The sequence below is a fragment of the Syngnathoides biaculeatus genome, chromosome 5 (assembly GCF_019802595.1).
Source record: "Syngnathoides biaculeatus isolate LvHL_M chromosome 5, ASM1980259v1, whole genome shotgun sequence".
Classification (NCBI taxonomy): domain Eukaryota; kingdom Metazoa; phylum Chordata; class Actinopteri; order Syngnathiformes; family Syngnathidae; genus Syngnathoides; species Syngnathoides biaculeatus.
In genome coordinates this window covers 13,705,045-13,728,206 of record NC_084644.1, presented here as the reverse complement: position 1 = coordinate 13,728,206, position 23,162 = coordinate 13,705,045, and the positions used below count along the sequence as shown (strand labels likewise).

Below are 23,162 nucleotides of genomic sequence, written 5' to 3'. Positions count from 1 at the left end.
TTTTTTTTTTTTTTTTTTGGGTCCATAATCAATTGTATGCTTTTTCTCCGGGTTTTTGCCTCTTTTCTCTGTTTCTCATTTAAAGAATTTAGTTTTTCCTTTATTTAACAGAGATAGAGCGAGTCAAGTCAATTGACTTGAGTTGTCTCTAGTTGCAAGTTTTATGGGTTGCCAAATATTGTATTTCAGAAAGACTTCATTTGCTTTAACTTTTGGAAGCCATGAGATTTGACTTGAATTTGAGTTGAACCACATGACTTTGACATGAGAGTTTGCCTTTTTTTTGTTCCGTCAACCTCAACCTAACTATGTTTATTAGAACATTTGTTCGACATCTCAGATGCCCAGTTATAGGATGAAAGAGGCACTGCTGGAATGAAAAAAATATAGTGAAAAATGTACGGGTGTGGTCCAGCAGTCATGCTCGCAGATATAAAATTGCGGGTGTGATTAGGGATGGAATGTCAAGACGTTGACCAGGCGTGCATTGAGGCCGGCTTGCTAGAATGCGCCTTTATGTGTGTGTGCTCGACATATTGGTGGATAATAGTCTAATGTCTTTTTTTTTTTTTTCGGGGGCACATGATCAACCAAAACTGCCTCGCGATCAACGCATTGAGCACCCCTGGTGTAACGGAATTTCCTCTGATATGGCTCGTGATGTTGATGACTTTTGACGTAAATGCGCTTGCAGTATGTGAAGCAGCTCGGAACATGTGCTCATGACATCACTTCCATACATGCTAAGTACGGTTAACTTGCATTTAAATACTGGTTGTTTAGGAGCAGGCTTGTTTTGTTAACGATTATGAAATAAACACATAAATTAATGTCAAGACTACACAAAATAAGTGACATCTTTCAATATCTATTTTTTCTATATATAACAAATTTTACGCGTGTGATTGGAAAGGCACTCCTGAGAAGGGAGAGTTTTACTTTGTAAAACAATCATTCTACTTGTACTAATTCATAGACTTTAAGTTGGCTATCAAGGTCATCAAATACATGCTAAAATGGCTTTCTGGAATTCTGTAAATGGATCTCAAGAAAGCAATCAAGAATATTGAATAACTACTCAAATTGTGTTCGGTCAACCTTCTTCTCACACTTTAGTTTTGTTGATTGGTGAGAGGAAAGTGACCCATCGGTGTGAACAGTCACGTATGCTAGACGGCTTCCTCCCACCTGAAACATGACTGCCAACGCGACAGGCCCAGTTGGTGCCATTTACAGATCAAACACTGGCGACTTACAACAAGCCTGACCTTCAGCTTCACCCTCAGCCCCTGAAGCCAACGCGTCCCCAAACCCTTGTCGTCTTTACTGAGGGCAGACACAACGTGACTTTACAAGTCGGCGTGGTTACTTAAGATGCTGTCCCTTTCTATTGTTGTTATTTGTACTCTCAAATCGCAGTGCCTCACTTTAAAACAGAAAGCTGAGCAAGGCATGACAAATAAGGTTTTATATTGATTCTGGTTGTGTTTGTAGGAAGTTACTTAGCAAGAAAAGTACTTCATCGACTAGTCCAACAAGATAGAATCTGAAGAATTTTGGTGCAGATCAAGGATTTTTTTAAATTAACTTTGGATTCTTTAATTCACTACATGCGAATGGAACAAAGATCCACAAATTAATAATAGCACCATTCACTCAATTGTAACCTACTAGTCAATTCTCTATGAATCAGAAATAGTGGACCCGTTTAAAGTCCCTGTAAAGTCAAATAAATTCAAATTTGACACACAACAGAGACTGTACTCTATTTAAATAAATAATCTCCAAATTAACTTTGTAGGATCTTTACATTGTTTTAATTGTATTTTCTTGTCGGATTTTCCTTGTTGCACCCCATATTGAGTCTGGTTCTTTGTTTAGGAAAATGTGTCAAACATAAACATGGAAAAGCTAACTGTAAATTAAAACCAAAATGCTTAGGTCAACTATTTGATATTTTATGAAATAAATTCGTCTGCTGAGGTTGCCAAAAATGCCAACGAAGCAAAACACGCAGAGGTATTCCTTACATTTTCACAACAGCAATTACAGGGTAATAGTTTTTTGGGTGAAGTCCAAAGCACATTTTACTCTCAAATTGTTGTCGAATTTCAAATTGCGCTACTTCAGGGGCTTTCCCCTTTCGAGGTTACAATCATTAAGGCAAGAAATTTCTTCCCCTCCAGTTTCCAATCATCCATAGATGGCTTTATACTGTACTTGCCTGCGCTGTGCCCTTTAGACCAACACACTCACACACACCACACACACACACACACACTCAAAAACATCTCCTCCTCACCCACCCAATCCCAACCTTCCCCCTCCTACCTGTGGCATTCTCCCCAGCCCCGCTCCCCCTCCTACTGCCACTATGGGCAGTCCTGTTTGTGCAGACACAAACTCCAGCATGGGGGCCAGAGGACCCCAGGCCGTGCGCGGGGGCCTCTCCTCTTCATAAACCAAACCCTGCAGGGGCCGAGCAGCCAGCAGCTCACACAGCTGGGACAGCACCGTCTTTGGGCTGCTGTCGTTCACCTTGAAAATGGAGGGCAGGAAGTGATGTGAGAGAAGGGAACACAGAGGGGGACAAAAGCATTACCCGGCGAGATCGGCGTGTCTTGAATTTGTGTTACAGATATGGAAGGTGTATGTAATAGACACGAGGTGAAGAATACACGATTTTGTCAGAGGTGACTCGCTCATTCTGAAAAGCCTCATACAACTGCAGCGGCCCGCTTCCATTCAGTCCGTATAATGAATGATATTGAACAATGAGCGGTCATTGTCATCCCTTCCCCTTCAAGTGAGCTTGAACGAGCAGAGAGTAGAGCCACTTTCTCCAACCTGTAGCCAGATGACGTTTGCAGAGCCCCACTGGGTGACCACGCTCTCCCCCAGGGAACCGTACACCCGGCCGAAACCGGGGTAGAGCACCCGTCCCCCGGGCCCGGCAACGGCTGCCTCCACCTGCACTGTCGCACCAGCGTGGATCACAGCGATGTTAAAGTTCATCATCACCCCCGCGTCACGCTCCCGCGGGCTGGGCCGAAGCAGCAGGTGGGGGGAGGCATCTGCTGGGCCTCTCCACTCTGCCAGGACCAATAGGAGAGAGAGGGTAGGTATGGCGACCATGGCAACCTGCCGAGGGGGGAGGCAGATATGTATGGCACAAAGAGAGGGTGACTGAAAGAAAGAAAAGTCGGTCGGGGAAAAGAAGAAACAAGGGAGATTGAGTTAGTCGGGAAAGCTTTTTCCTTCAATATCCACTGTAGGGGACATTAAATCAGATCAATAGAGTAAAAGAATTCGATGAGAAGAAGGTCGCTGAGAGAGAGAGAGACATACAGGAACCGAGGCGGGTAAGAAGGGGGACTGAGATTGCACACAGGTAAACCTGTTAAATAGTTGGAAGACATCCGTAATCTAGTACTCATCAAAAGTTACAATCCAATATTTCTTTTGTGAAGTTGTATTGGTTTATTTCCCGCATTCTTATTTCTTAATAAGTTCTTTCAGTTGTTAGATTTTTTTTTTGTTCATATTTCGGCCTGTAAATGTGGCTATCTCCGGTCTCCTCTTACATCCCAAAAAACATGCAGCATTAATTAAACACTCTAAACTGCCCGTAGGTGATTGTGAATGTGATTTTTTTCTGTCTATGTGCCCTGCGATTGGCTGGCAACCAGTTCAGGGTGTACCCCGCCTTCTGCCCAATGACAGCTGGGATAGGCTCCAGCACTCTCCGCGACCCTCGTGAGGATAAGCGGCAAAGAAAAGTGATGGATAGATAAATGTTGCCGTGTCAGTCCAATCTCTTGTGGCCCATTAGAATCAGTAGTGCTTGCCAATGTTACTAACTCTTTATTAGCAATTGGACCGTTTTTTTAACCAATCAGATTCAAATTCCTCGTCATTGGGCCAGAGCGCTGGCCCTCAAGGACAATTCAGCATTTTTACATCCTCTGCTCGGTTGGTCGGAGTAAAATTTGGTTCAGCAAACTTCGACTGACACGTCTGTCATAATCTGTACACATTAATACATTTAATAGTGAGTGTATCGTTATGATTTATTTGATTTGAACTTTTTATGGTGTTGTCATTCTTTTAATATCAATACTGATGGTAAACTGTTCCAAATGGTGTAAGTGGCAGAGGTGGATACTGCTGTTAGTGCAGTATTAATGGTTTCTAAAATTGTGACCTGAATCGGGTAAGCCATTATTGAAGGCACAGGTTCCAAATGCAAGCCCCGACACGGGCGCAGACACATGATGGGGAATATGGCCCACATATGGGGAGAGCGATGCTGGAGAAAAGGAAGCGAGATAGAGAGGGGGAAAGATGAAATTGTTGCTATTTAGGTTTCAGGTTGCGAAGGAACAATATGAGAAGATGGGAAAATAGAAGCGGTCCTTTCGAGGGAAGCAGGGCAAGAGAGTTAATAGCAGGCAGAGGCAAACGTTGAGACGGAGTTAGTTATTGTGCCGCACGAATAATAACAATTAAGATGACTTTAAACACGCTCACCATCGCAGCTGCAAAAATGCACAGATGTATATGTGTTGGAATGCACAGGCAAAATGAATACATGGCTACAGCATGCCGGAGATGCGAGGGTTAATACTGTGCACGTACACACAAAATAATGACCACTGGGGAGATAGTGGGATCAAAACACATTGCATCGTATTCAATTTAGTTGCAATGCTGACTGCCCTGCCTCCGTTTCTCAATTTCCTCCCCACTTTCTCCTGAAAATGCGCCGTCTACCCATTTCCGTCACTCCTCCCTCCATCAAACACAATTGCACTGATTAACAAGGTCCACGAGAGCCTTGATATTCCCCTAAAAGTGACTCTCCCTCTTTCTACCCTTCCTCTTCTCTATGATTGTTGCTCCATCTTCATCCAGCTCTCCCCTCTTTTTGCCTCAATCTGATGATTCTTTGACTCTCATCAGTCTTTTAGGTGTGGAGAGGAAAATGAGAAGATGGGTAAAATATGGCAAATGTAACCCCGGATGGAGCAAGGATGCAGTCGAGGGGAGAGAGAGGAAGGGGGGGGTTGATGAAGCATGGTGTAGCGCCAAATGTGAGGTTAGACGCATGAAAAAAAGTATTGATTATTTGGGGGGGGGGGGCGTCTACGTGTCCTGCCTAAATAAACACACTGCCAAACCTGTTATTTTGACTGGCAGGGCTGCATGTGTACAGTATGGGTGTGTGTGTGCAGTAGTGAAGGGGAGTGTGTGGGGCACATAAGAAAAAGACATTGACGTTCGTTGAGATATGCAGAGATCGAGAACAGAAAAATGTGGTAATGAAGGAGGGAAGTGACGAAAAAAAAACAGGCATTTGTTGTTGGGTTTTTTGTTTTTTTGGAGTGCTTGGTAAGGCGTGGAGGATGTGTCAGGAATGGTGGGAAGAACAACAGTAGAAATATGGTCTGTCGTATTATTTGAAGGAAATATTTTTCTTTACTGTACAAAGCTGCGCACCGTTAACTGTTAGTCTTGTCACAGTATTTCACTCTCGGGAGACGCAGCCCGGCTCTTCCAATGTGTGCCAAAGTCAGCCTTGTTGAAAGTGTGAATACATTGTTGAGAATGTCCTCTGCCAGTGTGTTCTCATGAGATATTTAGAAAAAACGTGTGTACCCCCTCAGCAGTAGAATAGATTGCCATTTGGTGGAGTACAGAACTCTACCTTGACCTAACATCTTCACCCCATTGAGTGTGGTAGGTTCTGGTATGTGCAATATGTGCGGCCTCACAGGGCAACAAAGGAAAGATGTAACATGAAATGTTTTTTTTTATTAGCATCCTGCCATGTAAAAGCTTTTTCATTTATATGAGGAATTTGTGCCACTTTTGGAAAAAAATAAGGGCTCTTCAACACTTTTCCTCCAAAAAAAATGAAATTGTAGTGAGAAGTAATCAAAGTCAAAGACGTAGGACATCTTCTTAATTGAATATTTTTTTTAAATCATGTTACAAAATCTCAGATTCATTGAGATTTTGCTTCAGTTTGACATCTACGCATTACATAGAATTAATCATAGTGATTGGAGTTTAAGGTGCAAAACTTTAATTAGGTATTTAGAACTGAAAAGTATAATATTGCACTTTAAAATTAAATCAACTTATGAAGATGAAGGAATTATTATTGCGGTATTACTCAGTTTCTGATTTTGTCTGTAACAAGTCAGAAAATAGGCAAAAATGTCTTTAATCTTTAACCAAGCAAAACATGTTTGCAAATGTTGTATTTTGATTAAATGCAGTCATCTTTCATGAAGGATTACAGTAATTATACAATATTTACTGTTGAGGGGCTCAAATATCGAAGATTTGGGCAATTAGTATGATCATTTTTTCAATTATAAAATTCATTGTAAACGAATTTTCTTATTGATTATTGTCGTGGCGGCACACAGGCACAACTGTAGAGCGATGGCCTCACAGTTCTGAGGACCAGGGTCCAAATCCCGGCCCCGCCTGTATGGAGTTTGCATGTTCTCTCTGTGCCTGGGTGGATTTTTTCTGGGCAATACGGTTTCCGTCCACATCCCAAAAACATGCAGCATTAATTGGACACTCTAAATTGCCCCTAGGTGTGATTGTGAGTGCGACTGTTTTCTGTCTTTGTGCCCTGCTATTGGCTGGCAACCAGTTCAGGGTGTACCCTGCCTCCTGCCCGATGACAGCTGGTATAGGCTCCAGCACTCCCGCAACCCTTGTGAAGATAAGCGTTTTTATTGTTGTTAATAGTTGGACTTTTACTTTGAACAATCTGAAGTATTAGTACTTCACTTTAATGCAACTACCGTAGGAGAGTCTGTTTATTCTGCTAGAAAGTTGCATTTTTGTACTAGTTTATCAGATGACTTTTTTCTCGTTTTGTTTGACTTTTTTCATGCGGAGTTATCAGTTGAGATTCTGCCAAGACATCTTGCTAGCCAAGATGTCTGCTAGCAGGAACTTTGCTTATTTCCAGACTTGATGAGTTTCTTGAGAGCAAGACCAGTGTTGGGAATGTTCATTTTGTACGTGAACTAGTTCCAAGCTCAAGTGACAACTTTTAAAAGGAAATAGTTTAGCTCATAGTTTATAATTCTGAAATAAATTCACCATTCAAAAAATGATCTCGTTAATATATTTTTTAGATACTTTGCTACTCCTGTCCAAGCACTGACATTTGCCTATTGCTGCCAGTGCCTGTCAATCCATCTCAAAAACATGATGAAAAACTTTGCGAAATTCACGTTCAGTGTTTGACAATCACTTTGAATTCCTCACAGCTCTGGCTGACTATACTTTATCAACAAACTATTGTATTGTACTGTATTTTTATATTTCAACTCGCGACATGTTATACTCTCACAAGTGAGCCTTCTACACGAAGGAAACCAATCAGAGGAAAGGTGCCGGTCTAAGCCAAATATGGACAAAGCCAATACAAAACTGGGTCACACAGAAGTAGACGTGAAAGGGGCCTTTTCTGGACACTTATATTAAAAAAAAAAAAAAATGACGTTTTCTCCTCAGTCCATGTTAGAGAATCACTTTATGGCAAGGGTGGCCAACCAGTCAGAGATCAAGAGGCACATTTTTTACCGTGTTATGGAAAAGAGCCACATCATACACATAAAAGAGCCAAAAAGCCACATCTTACACATAAACATCATTCCCTCCTCACACACATACCTTTGCACAGCCATATTTACTGTAAATGTCACACAGCAACTTAACATGAAAAATCAACTCCGACAGAGTACCAAGACCACATGACAATAATTTTACAAAATTCAAATTGTGTGCTCTTTCTCACACAGACAAATTACCCATTCAACCAAGTCTTGTCTTGTATGTCACAACTCTCATTACTAAAATACTCGTGACTGGAGGTCTCAGTGCATAAGTACTGACGTCCGATATTCTCTCTACTTTGTGGCGGGAGAGTTGAAGGTCTGATACAACTTGTTTAAGATTTTTGCTTTCAGGACACAAGATTTCACCAAGGCATTCTTTTTTTTAAATAATTTCCCCTTCATTGAGTGGCTTTTTGGCCCTTGCAATGTTCCAAGACAGTTGACACGATGCAAGTGTTCATCTCTACATGATAAATTATTTTATAAACTGCGTTTGGTTTTCGGTGTTGTTTTTCGAAGTGACTAACTTGTGAGTGTGAAGGTCACTCCCTTTTGAAAATTTCAGGTCAATGTTAACGTGGAGTGAATGTAAAGTGAAGATTTAATGCTGTGAAACGTGCGATAGACGTGACACAAAAGGAAGAATGGGTGGCCGTTGCGGTCAACAACAAAAATATGAGCTCTCCACCTCTATCAAAAACGTCCTGCCTTCGTATACATACTGTATTTTTGTTTTAACTGTGCATTTTTTCCCCAGCTGATTTTAGACAAAAATTGACATTTTCCCCAAAGCCCTGACTGGGAAACAGAGTTATTTTCCATTCAGTGCGTATGCCAATTTTGTGTAAATACTGTATTAACCTTTCCTGCTATGGTCACATGACCGTGGTCGGTTGATGTCTTTTCCAGAGTCGAGGTTGTAATATAGGTTGTTATAAACTATGAGCCAAACTATTTCCTTTTAAAACAACAATAATAAGCCTACTCTTCCCCGGTCACTTTTGTTCCCCTTCTCACTCTAACACTGTACATGCCTGCACAGTCCCATCTCACTCACCTAACGACACCCACACACACACTGAACTTGTTGTCACAATACCCGTAACAAACGCAATAAACTCAACCAATGCATGCACGCAAATACCATAATAAACGCAAAGCAAGGCGTGCCCGCAACTAACGTAATGAATTCAAGACAAGCACACATGCACATTAAAAAAAAAACAGAACTCCGATATGCTTTTGTCCCTTCACGCGAGCTGCACGAAAGCAGGCAAAGAGACACAATTTAGCCACCTTTGCTCTATGGAATTCTAAATCGCCAAAATCTGGGACCTTTAGGGCTCCACTCTACAGTACATAAAACCACATATATCCATACTGTATATACACCACAGTACACAATTTTAAGTAACCCAACAAATACTGCACATTAAAAATGTTCAAATTAAATATTTCTTAATATTTGTATAAAGACAGACTAACTTCTTGTGAGAGCAGGCTGCCCGTGAGGATGCAATCACAGCTTATAGAAGACGACTGCAGTGAAGTAAATCCTCATCTACATTATCTGACTAGAGCAAATCCAATCTGCTATACTGCAAGCAGAACAATAAAAAGCGTATGTGGAAGCTGACAGTAAACACAAACTAAGGAGAGCCGAGGTTGAACGGTGATTGTTTCACTTGACTTTCTGCCTCCGATGAATCTTTTGTTGCAATGCAAATCTTTGCATTTTCCCCTCAAGCTCCCTTGTGTGAAAAATAAATACTATAGCGAGCATCCCTTGGCAAAGGGCTGGTAACGTGACCCTCGCATTTGGCATTATCTTAATAAAATGTAAACTTTTGATTGATCGCAATCCACGCACCCTCCGTCGTGATAAAATCAGTATTCACACAAATACTGTATTTTATTTTGTCAACAAGCAGCTCTGAATCGACGATCGACTCTTCTTTCTTTCCAGTTATTCTTTGCTACAATCAAACATGCCAAGAATTGTGAGAAGCCAGTTCAAAAGCACCTTCACAAATAGAGCGTTATTTAAAAACGTAACGCAGGCTGTCTCCAAGTACCCTTTAACCATTTCAACTGTGCTGCACCATTCAGTCACTTAGATTCCCAATGTTTATCCACAGGAAGCTGTCGCAGGCGCTTGTGGAGGTCTCAAAGCAACACCTGCGCCAGTTTGAAACTTTATTGCGCTTTTAAGTAGCTGAAGGCAAATTAACTTCTTTTGAAAGTGTGTCATTCTATGTTGGGGGTGCAGCAAAGGGAGAAATTGTAGTTGCAGAACGGAAATATCCTCTTACAAGCTCCAAGTGTTAGTGGAAAAAGTAATTTGACTGTCAGCAGTCCAAGCAACAAACCTGATCATTTTTGGGAGCCTTGTATTTTGTCTTCTTCTTTTACCTCACATAGAGAGAATACAGCAACATGTCTGCTCAACAATACCCATGTAAAATAATCTTCAATGATAATGTAGAGTAAAAGTTACAACCGATAAATGCTCATCAGAATAGTTTGAGTCCACATAAATTGGAAAATTGAAGACCTCTGAGGAAGTCCTTCCATCTGTTTTCTCATGTTTTTCATCATTAGGGGTGAGAGGCAGGATCCACCCTGGGATGGTCGCCAGTCAATCTCAGGCCACATGCATTACTATAGAGACAAACATTTCCACTCACATTCACACCTATGAACAGTTTAAATTCTTTGATTTGCTTAATATAGCGGTACCTTGACCTGCAAGCTTGTCGCTCAATTTCACTCATATCTCACAATTTTTTTAAATGTCAAATGTCATTGATCCGTTCCACCACCTCACTAAATCAACTAAAATTAAATCAAAATTCACTTGTACAGAACCGATAAAATGCAATACACAAAAGGGGGGTGGCTGTACTGTGTCATGCTCTGTTTCCTGCAGTTTCTCTCTCTCTCTCTCTCTCTTTCTCTCTCTCTCTCTCGCTCGCTCCCCAGCAATCACCACCTTCTCGCTCATGCAATTGTTATCAATCAGGGCTCTATCACTTTTTGCATATAGAGTAAGCCTCTCACCCAGACACTCACGTGCCGTACAACGAGGCCCTGCTTCTTAAAGGCAAATATGTACACACATGCTCTACATTTGGTCTAATGATTTTTAAAATTAATTTTAGCCTTTCAAAAAAAAAAAAAAAATCTGTGTGATTTTTAAATAACCTTCATCACAATGCGCTCAGATGACCCTCCTTTCTCGTTCACTGTACATCTGCACCGAGTGCCCTGGGCTGACACTGCGGGAGTGACAGGAGGCCGGGGCGAGAGACAGGAAGCAACGGATCTGCCGTCCGTCCTCACCCCTCGGAACCCTTTCTTTTAGCCTCCCCCCCCAACAGAGGCGCAGTGCCAGACACCGCGCGGTGTCACATCTGCGGGTGGGGAAACCTGAATGGAGATGGGAGCATGACAAACTGTGGAACTGCAATGTTCAGCGTTGTTATTAGGCCACGCCGGGCTGTGCAGCTTCATTCCGTTCTGTCATGCAGAGTTATAGAGCTGCTCCCTGCTGCCTTTGGCTGCGGCTGGACTCAATCAGGCCGAGCTGCTCCGGACAGTTATTACAGCACAACAAACGCGCAATATATGCACGGCGCTGTAGTGATCGAGGCCATTTACGAAATATTTCGCCCTCTTATAGAAGGGGGCCCTTTCTTAAAGACTACTGTATATATTTTTCACTTGTACACATTGAAGTGTGCTAGACAAATGTGTGGCCTCTGTTTTCTCTTCATGGTGTGAATACATTTGTGTGTGTGTGTGTGTGTGTGTGTGCGTGCGTGTGTGTGATATGGCATTTTAGAGGAGCTTAGGAATGAAGAGAAGAGTGCAGCTGGAGCTCAGTGCTTCTCGTGTTAATTGGCCCATACTTCAATCACAGCCTGTGGAGTGTGTCCTCTATTGCAATAGATCCACTCTCTCTGTCCTGCACACACACACATACTCACGCATTGACACAAGCATATCCACAGACATACTCAGTCCACACTGGTTTGCTGTGTATAAACTCTTTGGTTCATGCCTTCCTTCCAACATCCCCTCCGCAGCATGTTAATCTCTATTCACTGTTTATTTTTTCTCTTCATGGCATGGGTGTCTTTATCTTTGCTTTCTTTCGCCCTGCCTAACTCTCACCCCCGCCACCCTCCCCTTCTTTACTCTTTGATCCATGTCATGTCGACGAGCCGCCAGCTCTTGTTGCCATTGAACAGAGGGATCAGTGCAGCAGCATGGGTACAGAGGGCTGGATGATATGGCCTAAAATTCATATACCCTTATAAATGGAATCATTTCATGGTAATGTTATATTATATATATATTATTGGCAGCATGTTGCACTTGAATTGTAAACACACTAGCCTTTAACCCACGTTAATGTGTTAATTATTCATCACTCTCCTTTCTTTACATTTCATCAGGAGTGCCCAGACTTTTTTACCCCAAGATCTACTTCTCAAGCATCCAGCCTCTCGCGATCGACTGGGTTGGAGCTGACTTTTTTTTTTTCTTTTTAGAATGACTAATGATGAGTCACAAAGATCTAACCACTACAAAAATGCAAAACATATTTATTTTAAAGTATATTGAGGATTCTTTATGTGTAACTGTATGCTTGGGTGCCTTGCATAACCGCATGAGCCAATATTAAACAACATAATTAACTTTAAACATTTTTTGTAACTATCTGAGTTCACGCTGATGATCACTAAACACCACACGAATGAAAATGCACACCTGGGCTGTGTCACTCACGTCAGTGGATTCGTCCAACTGCAGTGAGAAACACTCACAATCTACGATGTCCTTCCACACATCAGCCATTGCTTTACAGCACTGTGTAACTGTACTCCTTTACAGCTGCAGAGATTTTATTGAAGATAATATTTCCGCCTTATTTTTAAAAGATCGGAACAATGAGTCAGCTGTGCCTCTTTTATGTGTGATGTGACGAACCCGGAAACGATAGTGGCAGCTTTCGCTGTTGAACTATATTGTGTGAAAAGTGACTGCTGTGCGGCCAGTTAGGATTTTCTTTCGTCCACTTTTCTCATTCTCAGCTTGCTTTTCAGCGGAATGTCGGTGTCATATTTTCCATAATAAGCTCGAAGATGCGGTTCCACATTTCACTACACTGGCAGAGGAGGCAAACGCACTTCGAGAATGACATTGTGAAAAAAAAGTCCGCCTCACATTCCTAACCCTATACGTTTTTGTCTTCTTTACTGCAGCATCCATACTCATGTTTGATAAGATTTCTTAAGCAAGATCTTAAAATAACAGGGGGACTCACTGACAGTGTGTTTTTCTGTACTGTCGTTGTTTGCACATGCGGGGTGAGGTAAAGTTAAAAAAAAAAAATACGGCTGATATATGTATATTTTTTTTTCGACCGAAACTGCCTCGTCGATTGCGATAGACGCATTGAGCACCCTTGCATTACATATTCATTTAAAATTGAAAGGTTTTTTTAACTATCATCAGCCCTTATATTATGCTTACATTATTTTTCTTTGGTATGAATTGTCACCCCTTCACTTATTTCATGCAAATCCAGAAATATTCACACGCTCATAGTAACAATACCAAAAGTCTGTCTATTCATCTATCTTATGTATTCCTGCTACACAATAAAACACAACAACAAAAACAAATGTTACTGCAGTTGTAAAGTTCAAATCCCCACCGTAGGCCAAACTGTTACCGTCTACCACATACATCGTATATACTGTGCACCCCTAGCACTCAGTGCTGCCTGTTGTAGTTATTTATTTTCCAGCGTGGTTACTCTGCTACCTTCTTTTACTCCTGCAGGAGATGCTATCAAATTCACATGTCATCAATCAAGGTCCTCTGCTGCCAAGTCCTTGCAGATATAAATATTCATCAGGAGTAAAAAAAAAAAACATGCCAGCAGTTGATAACTCCATTAGCACTAGATGCTTTCGTGAATGTTTTCTTTTTCTTATGTGGAACAGTTACAGTCGAGAGGGTGGCTGATTTAATACGGAAAATCAACTGCAGCTACCAAACAAATTACGATAAATTGTAATTATGCACACGCTCATTCAGAACACTCAAATATTCAGAGAAGAGGGGCAAATGAGAGCTGCACTCACAATGCTATTATCCCGTTGAAGTTTATAAGTAGAAGCTGATGGAAAAAACCTTCAGCAGAAAGATTCCATTTGTACTTTTCATGTTTTATAACCTTTTACCGGTGCAAACGGGAACAATCACCTTGACTTTTCACTCTTGTGTGGCTCCTTGACGTCATTTTATTCTGACATTTCAAGTCCCCTCAATTTCCATGTGGTCACTGAAAACGCGACGTTGAGCTTTAGGCTATCTCGGTGGTCGGGTTCGAATGTCCCTTTTCGGATTCTGACTAAAGACTCTTGTCAAAAAGCCTGTACATAGAAGGGATACATTTCATTATTTGACTGGGAGGACATGCCTCCTTTCGCTTTCTTTTATGGATTGACGGTAATGAGATGAAGCTGACTCAGGACGCTGTCGTGGTGTAGGAGTAACAATTCTCTTACCTCATTTCCAAACAAAAAGTAAATATACATTTGTAAAATGGATTTTGTCACTTTCATATTTTAAGTCTTGTCTTTGTTATGACTTCAAATTCGACATTCCAGCTCGTTGGTGTTAGCGGTATGGCCGCATGTATCGGGCTTGAATCTGGAGCCTTCCCACATCATCGTGGTGGCGTTAGGCTTTGAAACTAATTCCATTTATTCCATTAACTGCGCAGCGACGCTCTCACTTTCAGAAATGTAAAAAGCACACTCACACACCCACACACATGCCCACACACACACAGACAAGCACATGGAAGATCCCTGCACCATTCAAAATTCAGGTCGCATATGTGAGCAAATGGTCCTAGCTTGTCAAAAAAAATAAGAAAAATAAAATCATACACTGTATTACAAGCACCACGATAGAGTACTAAACCATAGCGCTGTGCCCTAAAACGCAGATTGACACACATCAAAGGAGATCCCCATGGATATCACTTTGTACTGGGAAATATGATTTTTGCTGTAAAAGCTGATGTGATACAACATGACATTTTTGATTCACCATTACAGCTGCAATATTGCAACATCATTTGCCTGTATTATTTTGCATTTGGCCATATGGGTGGGTCAACATCTTGCCTCAAACTATGCTACAGAGCATGTACTTATTCTGGTTCAATACGAGGAAATGTATCGTTTTCGTTCCTCACACAATTCACACGGTTGGTCCACTTTTCAGGCACGAGCGCTTCCAATGTATTCCCTCATTGATTGGTAAGACACTGGGATCACCTAACCACAGCTAAATCAGTCACTAATTAAAAGAGCATGATGAAAAGCAGCCGACGCTGCAGCCTAGCAGGACCTGGAAGGTGAAACCTTGTGTTTTGACAAAAAAAAAAGCAGCATCCCTGTGCCATTACACAATGTGCCTGTGAATAGGAATAAGTAACTTTCTGATTGTGAGGATAAACAGATTAAAGTGGCACAGAAATCCTTAAGTGATGGCTATCTGCTTTTTGTGCAAGGTCACCTGCAGGCACACAAACTCGCACACACTCACATCACCAGGCATATGTAATCCTGTGCATTGTGCACTGAATCTGTGTCAAGTGCAGTCGCAAAATCAAACCAAATTCAGGAGATAAATAACAAGTACTTTTTTAAGTAACAAGCGCCTCATTTCACTAAAGCCCAGGCAGCAAGTCTGCATTAAATCTGTCGCTGCATAGCATTGGCGGGTTAGAGCGGTGTTATAGCGCAGCACATGACCAAAGGTGTTAGAAACACTTCTCTCACCCTATGCTGTAAAGCTTAATGCATCTGTTTCCTCTGGAAAATAAATAAATAAAGCTGCGGAGGCAAGACGACGCGAAGGAGTGATCCCGATGGAGGTGTTTTATTCTTTTTTTTTGTGGGGACTCGTATGATTCTCAAGAGACTAAACTGGCAAGAGGTTAGTGAGGGGAATAACAGAACCTGATAGTGTTTATGCTATTATGCAGCTGTGGGGATTGACTAAGCCCACGATGTGTGTTGCGCAGTGAAGGAACAGTAAACATCTTATATTGTCTTTAAATCAAGGCTGCTTGCACAAATAGTGGCAGCCCTTCACCATCTCTCATCTTTTCCCCTTTAGTGACTCTTAAGAGATGTCATCTTGTAGAGATGACATGAAAACTGTGATCCACAGATTTAATATTTGTGACACTGAGCTTCTAACGCCAGCAATTCATTTTCCAGTTGCTTCCCGTCACTGCTAAATGCAAAACGTGCGCCCTGCTGACCCCGTGTCTCTATTCTCAAAAGCATCTGCTACAGTCAATACGGCGGAACCGTTGAAATTGTGACTTTGTCGCGACACGTGTTCGAAAGGCTGGACTGCTGTCATGCATGATGTCATGTGGGACTTTGATGTACTCCACATGAACTCAGTCTATCAAATACACGCACAGGCAGCGTGATTAAAAAGCAATTGCCGATTCAAAAATACTTGTGAATTATTTATTTCTTCTAATTTACTTCAGGTCGGGTTTTTTTTTTGTCTTCTGATGTATTTACTCCCAAAAAAAGGATTTTGAAGGGTTTTAATGTGGGGTTTTATTTTATTTTTTTAAATAGTCTTATAATTTTGACACACCACAATGTTGTTCACAATTTGCCCAATTTGAATAATAAAAATGAACAAGTATACAAAATGAGGCTTATGAATAGTGAAAAATAAAGTCATACTCTGTAGGCGTGAGCGTTGAATGTGTGAAACCACCCTCTGCTCAACTGTGAGCTGTCAATCAATTACTAGTACAACAACCTTGGAAAATGGATGCTATATCGTCAAGCATCTTTGCTGTGCTTACTCATAACAACACGTTTGATAAAAATATTTTTGGTTAAAACCTCCAGTGGCTAGAATCTGTTGCACTGGTCTGTCAGCATGACTTTTTCCCCACTGTGGGAGAGCCATCGCATTTTTCAAGTCACAAACTTTAGGTGTGTAGAAAAAGTTGTTTTGGTGAAACTAATGCAGTAAAATATAGAAGTACTTTAGCATATGTTAAAATATAAGTATGAAATTAAATGGATTAAAAATGAATATTGTTGGGAGTATGCTAATGACTACAGAATAACTGGGTATGAAAATAAATTATTTCAACGTAATTTCTCTATGGACTATTGCTCAATACACCTATGCATTTAAATATTACAGAGAAGGAGAAAAAATGTGCTGGTTTTCACATTACAAGTATGTTCTGTATTTTTTTTACATGGTAAAATGTATTGTAATGTTAAATAAAATCGCAATGTCATCTTTTTCCAATATAGTGCAGCAATAATCTACAGTATATCCCAGGGAAATGGACATTCATCCATTCATAGATGACTGTGCAAAATGAATTGTCATGGACACCAAATCTTTAGCATCCTCTGAATACTGGTCAAGTTTCCACTAGCAGCATGTTAAAGTGCTTTTATGCATTCATGGTATTGCGCAGAATGACTAGACCAGGACTGCTCAATGCAGCGAGGCAGTTTGGGTCGATCACGAGAGCGGGCTGAAAAAAAAAAAAAAAAAAAAAAACAGCTGTATTTTTCTGACCTTTAGCTCACCGCGCATGTGCAAACAACGACACTTAGTACAGGAAAACACGCTAGTCAGCGAGTTCCCCCCTATTTTAAGCCCTCGCTTAAGAAATCTTTTCAAGCATGAGTATGGATGTTGGCGTAAAGAAGAAAACAAAGACACCACTTTCATACAGAATGGGAGGCGGACTCATTTTTCACAATGTCCTTTTCAAAGTGCATTTGCCTCATCTGCCAGTGGAGTGAAACGTGTAGCGCCATTTTCAAACTGTTTATGGAGACTACGATGCCGACATTCCGCCGAAAAAGAAGCTAAGAATGAGAAAAGTGAACTTTTCACAAAATATAGTTCAACATCGAAAGCTGCCACCAAAGCATCGTTCCGGGTTCGTCACATCATCCATCGTCCTTCCAAGATGGAGAGATGGTAAAAGAGGCATATCTGACTCATTGTTCCGATCTTTTAAAAATAAGGCGGGAATATTATCTTCAATAAAATCTCTGCAGCTGTAAAGTTACAGTTACACGGCGCTGTGAAGCCGTGGCTGATGTGTGGAAGGACATCTCAGATTGTTTTTATCACTGCGGTTGGACGAATCCACTAACGTGAGTGACACAGCCCCGGTGTGCATTTTCATTTGTGTGGTGTTTAGTGATCATCAACGTGAACTCAGATAGTTACAAAAAATCTTTATAGTTAATTATGTTGTGTTGTTCAATATTGGCTCATGTAGTTATGCAAGGCACACAAACTTAGATTTACACAAAAAGAATCCTCAATACACTTTAAAATAAATGTGTTTTGCATTTTGTTAGTAGGTAGATCTTTGTGACTTGGTCATTCTAAAAAAAAAAAAAAAAAAAAAAAAAAAGAAAAAGGTCACACCCCCCCCAAGGTCGATCACAAGAGGCTGGCTGCTTGAAATGTAGATCTTGGGGTAAAAAAGTCTGGGCACCCCTGGACAAGACCTACACAATCCTAAATCGTCACACACCACACTGTTACTTATAATGGAAGTCAATGTTTGTTTTGTTTTGTTTTTGGAAGATGATGTTGTATGTTACCTCACTATTCTAAAGACCATATTGTGATTAATGCTGTGTTTCTGGAATATGAATTAAATAGATAAATTCATAAATTTTCACCTATCTTAGGGGGCAATAGCTCGGCTATTGACCGGAATTAACGTCACAAGTGCCCTGGCGAACATCATGTGACCAAACCCGAAATATAGCATAGTGGGCTACCCATCTATACTAATTAGCATAGCTACAGAGAGGTTGTTTGTCTCTATGCGCATATGGTGATACTTAAAACATTGCCTTTACCACTAATTTAAGAACCTTGAATTGATTATTTCTATCTCCATTCACCACCAAATGATCCCAAAACCACCGGAACAATGTTGGGACCAATTATGGCCTCACCTCAGAAAATTAGGTACTTTGAATTCATGTTTGCGGCCACTCTGATTTACCTTTTAAAATACCAAATGAGGCCTTCATTTGGGACAAAAAGAACCTAAAATGAGGATGGAAACTTTTACTGAGACTAAATCCTGAATCACTGTTTTCAAGGTATATTGCACCTCATTCTCTTTATCATGCCAAAAACCAGGAAGGGGGGGCTACACGAAGTTGCTGATATTCAGAAGCAGGGATGAATTTCATTCAAACAAATGAAGGAAACGTAACGCCGTCTTCATCAGAGGGCTTTTGTCATCTTCTGTTGATAACACACTGTGCGAATTCCATTCACTTGGAAGCGCTCACATTTGCATTCTTGAGCAGGCATCACCTGTTCACGCAGGAATTTCACATTGAAACTTAAAAGGAGAATTGTGCCAAGCTACTTCTGAACGATAAGGAAATAAAGCATCTTTGCACCGGCTGCCAGGTTAATCCGCTACAGTTAGTTCAGCACAAAGGCCATGAGGAATGCTCCCTTTCGCTGGGTTCTCTTGTGAGACCAAGCCTGCAGAAGTTCCCGGGAGTCTTGACACGGCAGCCCCCCCAGTTGACACGGACTACCGTACTTTAATGAATGCCTCCCCATTTCCTCTTTTTAATCACCTCTTATGCCGCCGTTTCCCAGCGCATCTATCACGCTGACAGACTGTCGCGAAACACTGCATGATGCGAAACATTCCTACATAGTTCGCCACCCTTGCTTATGATCCTCTCTGCGTGTGTGTCCGCGTGTGTGTGGAAAGTAATATTGGTAAACTGCTCATAAAATTCTATGCAATGGGCAATGTCCCAGCACTTGCTCACATGCAAAACTGTGTACAGTATATTAATACTACTCTGCTCTGTGTGTGTGTGCGCGCGTGTGTGTGTGTGTGTGTGTGTGTGCGCGCGCGTGTGTGTGCGCGTGTGCGTGTGTGTGTGTGTGTGTGTGTGTGTGTGTGTGTGTAGTTTTATACCCATGAGTCTTTGCGGTAATATTTGAGTTTGTGTGTGTGTGTGTGTGTGTGTGTGTGTAGGCAAGCGTGTGACTATATATTGCATGCAGTCATGTGAAGCTGTGTGCCTGTAAGCTTCCTCCAGACTATTATTCCCAAAACAGAGGATGGCTCTTGCACAGGTTTGTGAACTGTGTGTGCACGTGTACTGTATTTGTGTGTGTAGGTGCATGTGCGTGTGTATCGTTCTCTCTTTCTCTGCCAGTCTGCCCTCGCTCTGTCTGTTTTCATCTCCACCTGCTCATTACATGACTCCCTGTCATTCTTTAAACGTTTAAATGTGTTCTGGCTCAGCTCTTGTTGGGCCTTGTCCGGTCCTGGTTGTCGATCAAACGATATGAAATGGTCAGATAAGCGCTTTGAATTATCAGCTTTTTGGATTTGTCTTAAAAAGTTCAACACAACATGTTCACCTGTAGAATGAATGAAATCAAATACAAGCGCGACACAATTACACATACTGTAATAGTCGTTTTGAGGCGGTACGGTGAATCAGCTGGTAAAATGTTGGCCTCACAGTTCTGAGGACGCGGGTACGATCCCGGCACCACCTGTGTGGAGTTTGCATGTCCTCCCCGTGCCTGCATGGTTTTTCTCCAGGCACTCTGGTTTCCTCCCACACCCCAAAAACATGCAGCATTAATTGGACACACTAAATTGCCCCTAGGTGTGATTGTGAGTGTGGCTGTTTCTATGTATCCTGCGATTGGCTGGCAACCAGTTCAGGGTGTACCCTGCCTCCTGCCCGTTGACAGCTCCCCACGAGCCTTTTGAGGATAAGTGGCAAAAGAAAATGGATGGATGGATAGTCTTTTTGAATATTCCTGTGAAGTATACAGTACAGGGAATCTATTTATCTCAGGGGATACTGTCCATACTCATCCACTATAGAATTAAATATCTGATATAGAGACCCCATATATATAGTACCTTTAATAGTCTTACACCTCCCATGCTTTTAAAAAAAACTTAGTAAAACCCACAAAAACTTCTTTAAAAATGCTTTTAAATGCATTACAAATGTATTTGAACAAAAAAAAATGCAACCATAAAATGTATAGAAAATACTGTACAGTGCATGTTCCTGTGTATTTGAATTTAGGATGCGGGGCCTGGTGGGGGTACCATGTGACGCCAGTAAGTCTGTGCGTCAGGAGCCAACAGCAATGCGTACAATGTGTTTTACTGTTCTATAGGTGTACAATTAAGGTGTATCTGGGGCTCTCTAACCATAGGTCACGCGGGCAATCAGTAAATACATAGAAGTATAAAGAGTAAGGTAGAAGAAGCTGGTCTCGGGGGGATTGCTCCACACTGCAGAGCCCATGATAATCTGAGACATCTGAAAATTGGCCCTTTACCGACTTTGATCAGGGAGAGTGGAAAATGCTGAAATTAGGCTTGGCTATCGATGTTTGTAAACTGCTTTAATTAGCTTACTCCTTGGTAAATAGACCAGATACAGTAGATACCATTTTTATTCCTAGAGATGTGAACTGTTCTGTTGATGTCAGAGTAGTGCAAATAATGAAAGTAAATTCCCCTAGTTTTCACCAAATTGACACAAAAATGTAACGGGTCCTTCCTTGGCTCATGCACTACTCTGCAAAGTTTTGTGGAAACATATGAAGTCTACAATATTTTATTTTTTACTTACTCTGTCTGCTGTGAAAAAATTTATTAAACACCAAAGCCAATACGTTTACAAAGAAATAAACGGTGTCAGTGAAATACAAGTATTAAATTTAGATTTTCGAAAAGAAAAAAATACAATAAGTGATGCTTAAAAACTGTTTTATGGTTGTCAAATGCCACAGACATAAACATTGTTTGGAATGTATTTGATAAATTGGGAATTTGTGTTTTTGATTTTACCCTAACCGACTGGAATGAATGATGAATGGAACTATCAAAAAGAGTTCAGTCTTCAAATCTGCTAAAATCCTGTAATCTATACTAAGGAAGAGACATTTGACTTTAATTGATTGGATAAAGCAATAAACGATGGATCATTCAGTAATTTTTAAAAAATATTTTACACTAGATTTATATCCCATAAGTATTGGAAATCATTCCTTCTTTCACATAATTTAATTCAGGACAACATTTTTTTACTTATCAAACTGTTCTCTTCAGTTAGACTGAATTCTGAGCATATCTGTTGGTTACAGCTAAATTGTGCACTCCATTTTGGACCAATTGCTTCACAATTGCACTTGACCCTCAGTTTATGACAATCCCCCTTGCTATGTAGGCCTAACTCAATATGTATGTACAGTGTCTTCTTCTTCTTCTTTTCCTTTCGGCTTGTCCCGATTAGGGGTCGCCACAGCGTGTCATCTTTTTCCATCTAGCTCTTTCTCGTGCATCTTCCTCTCTAACACCCACAGTCTTCATGTCCTCCCTCACCACATCCATCAACCTTTTTCTTTGGTCTTCCTCTCACTCTTTTTCCTGGCAGCTCCATCCTCAGCACCCTTCTATCAACATACTCACTCTCTCGCCTCTGGACATGTCCAAACCATCGAAGTCTACTCTCTCGAACCTTGTCTCCAAAACATCCAATTTTGGCTGTCCCTCTAATGAGCTCATTTCTAATCATATCCAACCTCCTCACTCTGACCGAGAACCTCAACATCTTCATTTCTGCTACCTCCAGTTCTGCTTCCTGTTGTTTATTCAGTGCCACCGTCTCTAATCCGTACCGCCTGTTTTATAAGCTTTGCCCTTCATCTTAGCAGAGACTCTTCTGTCACATAAGACACCAGACACCTTCCGCTAGCTGTTCCAACCTGCTTGAGCCCGTTTCTTCACTTCCTTACCACACTTACCATTGCTCTGGATTCTTCTTTTGGCTTGTCCCTTTCGCGGTCGCCACAACGTGTCATCTCAGATGAACGCGCATATATTTTGGAACAATTTTTACGCCGGATGCCCTTCCTGACACAACTCTTCTCAGGGAGTGGAGGCCCCAGTGGGATACGAACCCACAACCCCTGGTTTACCAAACCAGTGCTCTAACCACTGAGCTACCACCATTGCTCTAGATTGTTGACCCTAAATATTTGTAGTTGTCCACCCGTGCCATCTCTTCTCCCTTATTCATGCATATATACTCTGTTTTACTTCGGCTAATCTTCATTCCTTTCCTTTCCAGTGCGTGCCTCCATCTTTTTAATTGTTCCTCCACCTGCTTCCTGCTTTCACTGCAGATCACAATATCATCTGCGAACATCATGGTCCAAGGGGAATCCAGTCGAACCTCATCTGTCAGCCTATTCATTGCTACCGCAAACAGGAAGAGGATCAGGGCGGAACCCTGATGCAGTTTTTTTTACTGTATGACCAGGATAAGTACTTTATATGCAGTGCATATAATAAGTCCAAAAGGT

The 23,162-nt window shown here is 41.3% G+C and overlaps 1 long non-coding RNA gene across 2 annotated transcripts in view; it reads left to right on the top strand.

Moving 5' to 3' along the window:
- LOC133500548 (uncharacterized) overlaps positions 1-23,162 on the top strand; it is a 43,950-nt gene that overhangs the window by 15,181 nt on the left and 5,607 nt on the right. The window contains exon 3 of one of the 2 annotated variants that reach the window (XR_009794937.1): positions 22,983-23,160. The exons of the other annotated variant lie outside the window; for it this stretch is intronic. This is a non-coding gene — a long non-coding RNA (uncharacterized LOC133500548). The remainder of the gene's footprint in view (positions 1-22,982; positions 23,161-23,162) is intronic. 2 annotated transcript variants of the gene reach the window in all.